This window comes from Mugil cephalus, chromosome 22, assembly GCF_022458985.1.
Source record: "Mugil cephalus isolate CIBA_MC_2020 chromosome 22, CIBA_Mcephalus_1.1, whole genome shotgun sequence".
Taxonomy (NCBI): Eukaryota; Metazoa; Chordata; class Actinopteri; order Mugiliformes; family Mugilidae; genus Mugil; species Mugil cephalus.
In genome coordinates, this window is record NC_061791.1 from 12,799,383 (window position 1) to 12,806,444 (window position 7,062).

A 7,062-nucleotide genomic window follows, 5' to 3' on the forward strand; every position below is an offset into this window, starting at 1 on the left:
GATGAGCAGAGAAGAAAAGTCAAGTGTGCACCATAAGTCAGATGAGTCTTGCATCGGAGACGTATAAATTAAAATCGAGTACAATTCAGCTATCGGGAGGTTCTGGTGCTATGTTGCGCTGCGCCGCGGTCGCCTTGACATTCATAGGTGTGATCTGCAGTAGGAAGATTGGAGCCCTCCTACTGTCCCGATTTGGGGTCCACCGGGGAGCTGTGAATGCCAATGCCTCTGTAGTGCAGTTGGAGCAGCGCCTGCACTAGTCCTCCTGCTTTTGTGACTTTTACATAAAACACCTTTTAACGCATCTCATCTTCTACTACCGCTTAGCCTCACTCGTGCCGCCTACTTCCCTTTAACCCACATGTGAAACATTTCATCGTTTCTCTTTTGTCTGATTGTGAACATTCCTCACAGCAAGAAGGTCCGGGTTCGAATCCGACTGGGGACTTTCTGCGTCGAGTTTGCGTGTCTACGTGGGATGTGTACAGGAGCTCCGGCTTACTCGTTGGGTTAATTGGTGATTGTAAATCGGTGCAGTTGTACAGGTGAACGTGAATGGCTGTCTGTCTCTCTGCGTTAGACTCCGGGAACCCCCGCGACCCTAGTGAGAATGCGGTAGTAGAAGATGAGTTGAGACGGGATCATGAAGCTTACCTTGATGTTGCATTGATAAAGGCACAGCCCTTGGACAATCTTCCGGTTTTCCTGGTTATAGGTATGCCCCTGCAGCGAGAGCTGGTTGTAATAATTGGATGACGTTGCTTGAGTAGACACTCTTTAAATGGTCCAAGTATATGGTTTCAGCCACCACCACTCAGTTATTTTGCACAGATATACATGTTAACACAGTCTTATCATATTATCTTCCTTTTCCTTTTGCTATTACATGTTGATTTTGCTGATATTGACTGCTGATATTGGTGTGTTATGTTGATGTTTGTGTACAAGCTACTGGACAATCAAATTTCCTCCATGGGACGAATAAAGTATTTTTCTTTTCTATTCTGTTGTCTATGTCAATGCACCATCTAGTGAAAAAGGGATAAACTATGACAATATGTAGGCTGCTATGTGTGTCTGGAATCCTAGACAATATGCTGAGATCATGCCTTGGTTAAGACACAGTGTGCACACTTGATCTTCTGGAGTTTGTCTTTGGAGGCTGAGCGTTGCAGTCAGCGTAGAAAGGGTCCCACAGCCCATGAGGACACGTGAGGTTGAAACACGATGGAATTTAAACAGTGTGATGGCTCACACTAATAACCAACAGAAAACTAAACACTGCGGCATCTACGTTGAGCAGAAAGGTCATTTAGCATATGGTGTAACGGATGTGATGAGGGCGTAGAGAAAGACACAATCCAAGGTGAAGTTTTCCAGCATTTATTTGACCGCAGGAGACACGGACACTTACATTGTCCTCACTCACTGACTCGCTGTCTCCAAAGGCACCAGCTAGCTCAGGGTAAACAATCAGAAAGTGTTAAAGTGTTGCTCTCTAATGTGCCCTTAACACGGACGTCATTGTCTTGCTAGGCCGCACAGGTGCAGCAGCAAATCAACACATTGTTATGACTTGCTCCTGTGACTAGTTCATGTGAGTCAAACGCAACTGAAGGCTGTGTGTGTTTGTTGGGCCAAAACTGGTGTTCTAGTCCTTTTATGATGGCAACGTAAACAGAGACACTGCACCCTCGTCAACAGTCTACTATAAACCTGAGCATGTGGAAGCATAGACAGCGACAGCATGGACCTGCACCGGTGTTACGGATGGGATGAGGGCGTAAAAGAAGACATGATCCAGAGAGTGGTTTAGCAGCCTTTGTTTGCCTGAAGAAGACAGAGATGCAGAGATGGTCTTCAGCTGGTTTCTGTACCTCTGCTCCCTCAGCAAAGCCTCAAAGCACATTCTAATTTCAGGATTTGCCTTCTAAATAATAACAACAATGAAAATAATAAATGTTGTAGCATTAAAATAGTTTTTTGTTACAGGTGGGTACCAGCTGCTCCAGGCCATTGGTGTGTTTTCCTCACAGGGGTGGGTTGAAGGTGGATTTGTGGTTTGTGGTTTGTGGTGTCCTCCAAATGGTCCTCCTCTCCATGTACCTAACACTTACCTCCTTGGTTTTCTCTGTGCTAGGTCACCCTCTGCATTCCTTGCTTGTATTGTCTGTCACAATAGCTTCTCCTCTGGGATCCTGGGACTCTTGTCGTTGGGGTTTGTGCTGCATTCAGGTCCTGGAGTCTCCAGTGAAGATGAGAGAATTAACAACAACTTACTTAACTGGTGCCTTCAGGTACCTGCTCCTGAAGTACGTACTAATGTCCAGAGTGGGAGTAGTTGCTCCTTCATCATCAGTGGGATCCTGTGGCTCTTCTTGGAAACCTCTTCCACTCCCCTAGTATCCATCCAGCTCTAGACTTAAAGACAAAGAAGAAAACACGTATAGTACAGCACTGTCTCTGTATCCTTCTGAACCTCAGTTCAGGATGTAGTGGTGCGGTGCATTTACATGTCTCTGATAAAAAAGCAATCGTAAGAGATTGAAAGCAGTCATTAATAAAGCTCTAAGACTTACTAGTCGCCAAAGTTGTCCAGGAAAACAACAAAAATCAGTACAATAATATATAACAATTGGTTTCTGTATAAATGCAACAAAGTGTTCAACAAAAAAATATGTATTAAGAGTTTAGAAGACACCACCTCATCCCCTGCATAGAAAGTCACATACTAATATCAATATATAATGCCGTGTAAAAATATACAGCATTAACCAAAGCCCAGTTGTTTCCTCAGCAATCACATCAAACAGTGTCAGTGAAGTAACGTCAAGACTAAAATAAGATTAGATTTATTATCATTACACATGTACAGGTACAGAGCGCCCAGGGGAGCCAAGCCACAATTTGGAGGAATACACTGTGAACACTAAACTCTAAAATCTAGGTAACACTCAGAAGGTAATGAACTGTAACAGAGCAGGCAGTGATTTAAGTGTTTTGTGAGAGTTGCCTGGTGGGGGCCTCAGCGGAAACCAATTTATAAATTAAAAGTGCGTGCAAGCTGGAGTTTGTATTTCATGTTAACACAGAGGTTTAGTCCTCAAAGCAATTTATAACCCACTCTGAACGAAATGTGACTGTGAAGGAGAATGATGTTTCTCCAGTTCCGTAAATGTTTCCTCAGAAGTGATTGAGTGAATGCTTAATAACGTTTCTCTTCTCCGTGAGAAGCCAGAAGTTTGTTTTTGCAGCTTGTTCTCTACACATCATACTAGCAGAACTTACTTTTTCATGTGGTGTCTGACAACTATTCTGTGATTGGTCAGAATTTTGAAGTAGGTGTGGTTAACGCAGACATGCTAGCAGCCACTGCGTGAGCTCCCAATGCTAATATTAGCAGTTTTAGCGCTAATCTCACATTGCGGATATTAGCATCTGGGAGCTCACGCAGTAGAGATTGTCATACTGCTCAGCCATCTTATACTGGAATATATACTTGTTATTCATTTTGGTGGTTAAATTTATCGTTTTAAGTTACGGCGTGGAGTTTTTGACCACTAGGAGCGCTATGGAGCAGTATTTCTATCATCAGGTATCCATTAGTTTCTGGATTGTGGGTTTTACCTACAGCTGAACATATAAACATTAAAAATCTATTAAGGAATGTGAATACAGGAAGGATGAAATAAGATCTGCCGGCTGCAAAAGTAACAGGCGTGTATTTGGCTTGTTAAGTTTTCACATTTTTCTTCTTTTCTGTGCCTAATTATATTTATTCTTCGTTGAATGAACTGAACCAAGCTTGAAGCAGTTTTGTTTAAAAAGATCAGCCTCTGTTCAAATTATTTTTCCCGATTTGCTTAAAGGATTGTTTCACTTGAACTACTTTTTGACTCCCTCCTGGTTTTATGCATGCGTACGGCCGCATGTATAATCAGAATAAATGAGAAGGTAATACATCTAAAACAAGGTTCCTTGAGCTTGTCCTCCAGCACATTTCACGAAACGACATGGTCATACTCTGATGAAACGCTCCTAAGTTGCAAAATGTAGCATGATAACACAACGTTCTGATGGCCATGTCCATGCGCATTACTGATTTGGAAATATTTTATCTATAATAATACGTATGAGGAGAAGCTACCCTGTGATTTCTGAGTTTGAGACTCTAACTCTTAATAATTTATGCTCATTAGAAGTGGCACAATAGTGGGACATATAAAGAGCCAATCTTTATTCATTCAAATAGAGGTCACCCACCCCTGGTGTCTTTCTTCTGTAGATTATAAATTGCACCTCTCTCTCTCTTTTTTTTCCTCCACCCACCATCTCTCGACGTTTGAGAAAGTCGACTGAATTTAAATGGGATAAATCATAAATCTGATTAGGTGAATATTCTCTGTGATCTACAGGGCAATATGGAAGAAAGGTGATGAATTGAAAATGATGAGAAGACTTCTTTCATTTTCCTTTCCCCCCCTCCTCTCTCTGTCTGTCTTCCGATCCACCCCCTGTTAGGAGTTTAGTTGAATAATTTACCAGCAGGGCAATAATGTGAGGTACTTCATTAGATGGAAAAGCTCTCTAGTGTCAATGGAGATGTCTCCTAATTGAGAAGCCTTTGATAAATCTCGATCAGAACTGTGACGATTTCAACAGTCTCGAGACATATTACCGTAACCTGGAATTTTCAACAGCTGCCACAGAGGTTTTAATACTGTGGCGCAAACATTAATTAACTCACTATTAACTCTGCCTCGAGGTGGACTGAAGCACACTCCTCCCGGCCTAAATTAAAATGTTGGTTTGAAAACTAAACAGGGCAGATTGATAAGTGGTGATCTTATTTAAAAGGGTGATGATATTGAAATTATGAAGTCATGTGCTTGGAAAAGAGAAGCCTATTTAGAAGGGGCTTAAAGTGTTACAACACTACTTCAAAAGTCATCAATTTATCCCATGAAATTTTAAGTCGGTGAATGTTTTCCACAAATCATTAGCTAAATTCACTTCATGGCAGTAGCACAGCTTCTTCAGCAGCCGACTGTTTCGCTTGCACTGTGTAAAGGACAGTTACTGTACAATCAAGCATGCTCCCAGTAGACCACATACGAAGAACTACATATACATAAACATATTTAATTTGATATTTATTTCATGTTTACTTTTCCATCTCTTGTGTGCATTGCCCTTAAAACTGCAACACTGCAAGTAATGATAAATGGCTTTTCCAGTTCTAACAGGCAGGTGGCAGTCCCAAGCATCTAGTGTGGTCTCATGGCTCTCAGTCAGTGCGTTTACATGCACATGAAAAAAACTAATTATTGCCTTAATCGGACTATAACAGGAGAACTTAAGCGCATGTAAACACGTTACCCTGATTAAAAGTTCTCATTATCCAATTGGGACACCCAGATAATATGATTGGAATTTGATTTTCTCCGGCATGTATACGGTAACCACAGTTTTCCAATCGGATAATGCATGTGTGCATGCTCCACAACCACTGCGCTGGCGTGTGACCCCAGAACAAAAACATCCAAAAAAGTCAGTCACAGAAGAAGAAGAAGGTAAACGGAGCCGCCTGAAGAACCGTCTGAAGGATATTGCGAAACTTATCTGCACCAGAAGTAGCGTGAACATTACGTACGAGATTAAAAAAATTTACTATTGTCTCTATGGTTGTTGTTTGAAATATCGGTATGCCGCATGAACGACTGTTGTTTATTATATGACGTAATAGGTCAACCGGAAAACGGGCCATATTAAAGTGGTATTATCCTGCTGAAAAGACACGTATCGCCACCTAGTGTGGAGGAGGAGAACAGTTATTTTATTTTCTTGCGCTGCATGTAAACTGGGACAAGGACTGTAGTCAGAAAGTAGAATTTTGAGCATAGCTCGATTAAACTCTGCATGTAAACGCACTGAGTCAGATCTACCCGTTGCCCCACCCCAGCTCCTCGCTTTTATCTATAAATGGACACTTATGGCTCCAATGGCTGACGTCACTGTGACTAAATCCACCTTTTGTATATAGCTTTAGAAAGAAGTAGTTTCTTTGTGCTTAGCCAAGACAGGAAAAGGTGTATTGTTAGAAGCTAAATGTAACGTGTAAATGTGTAATTATGAGATTGAAAAATGTGAGGGAAAAAATCCATTGTGGAAGAGTGTAATTTCTCTCAAAATATTTCTAGAAACTAGCAGAAATTGCACCTTTCCATCACATTTTCCACATGTATCATTCTTTTAGTGATATCATTTTGTTGCATTATATTCTGAAATGGTTTTATGGCTCATTGGCGGCAGCTGTTTATTTATCTCAATGAATTCCTATGACATGTGCATGGAAAAAAGCAGTTCCTGATTTTAGACATAAACAACACAACAAAAACAGACTGTTCACTGTCTCATATTGATAAAGGTCAGTGTTGTAAAAGCAGTCCAAAAGGTGGCCAAGAATTGTTGCCGTCTGACACCACCAGTGTCCCAGTAGGATCAGTATTTTTTCTCACCTTTCTTCTATGATATATAACATCCTGTTGCAAGACACTGCAGGACACCCTCAGAAGGCCCATGTCCATTCTCTGATGAGTCACAACTGTTTTGGAGGCACAAGAGAGACATACACAATATTGGTTATAAAGCCACTTCTAAAGCTTTCGTACTCAAGCAAACCACAGTGAGAGCTATTATCCACAAATGGTGAAAACATGGACCAGTGGTGAACCTTCCCAGGAGTGGCCGGATGACTAAAATTACCCCAAGAGCAGCAACGATTCCACCATACGAAAGAGACTAGGGAAAAAATGGCCTGCATGACAGAGTTCAGGACAAAAACCACTGCTGTACAAAAAGACCATAAAGGCATGTCTCGGTTTTGCCAGAAAACATCTTTATGATCCCTAAGACTTTTGGAAAAACTGTGGACTGATGAGACAAAAGTTGAACCTTTTGGAAGGTGTGTGTCCCATTACATCTGGCATTAAAGTAAGAACATCATAGCAACAGTAAAATATGGTGGTAGTAGTGTGATGATCTGGGGCTGTTTTGCTGCTT

The 7,062-nt window shown here is 41.4% G+C and overlaps 1 long non-coding RNA gene across 1 annotated transcript; it reads right to left on the bottom strand.

The window, feature by feature from the left end:
* Nucleotides 1-1,759: 1,759 nt before the first annotated feature.
* LOC125000344 lies at nucleotides 1,760-6,606 on the bottom strand. The gene is made up of 3 exons (XR_007111319.1): nucleotides 6,519-6,606; nucleotides 2,321-2,421; nucleotides 1,760-2,245 (listed from the first exon to the last, which is right to left on the bottom strand). It is a non-coding gene; the product is annotated as an uncharacterized LOC125000344 (long non-coding RNA).
* Nucleotides 6,607-7,062: the final 456 nt, after the last annotated feature.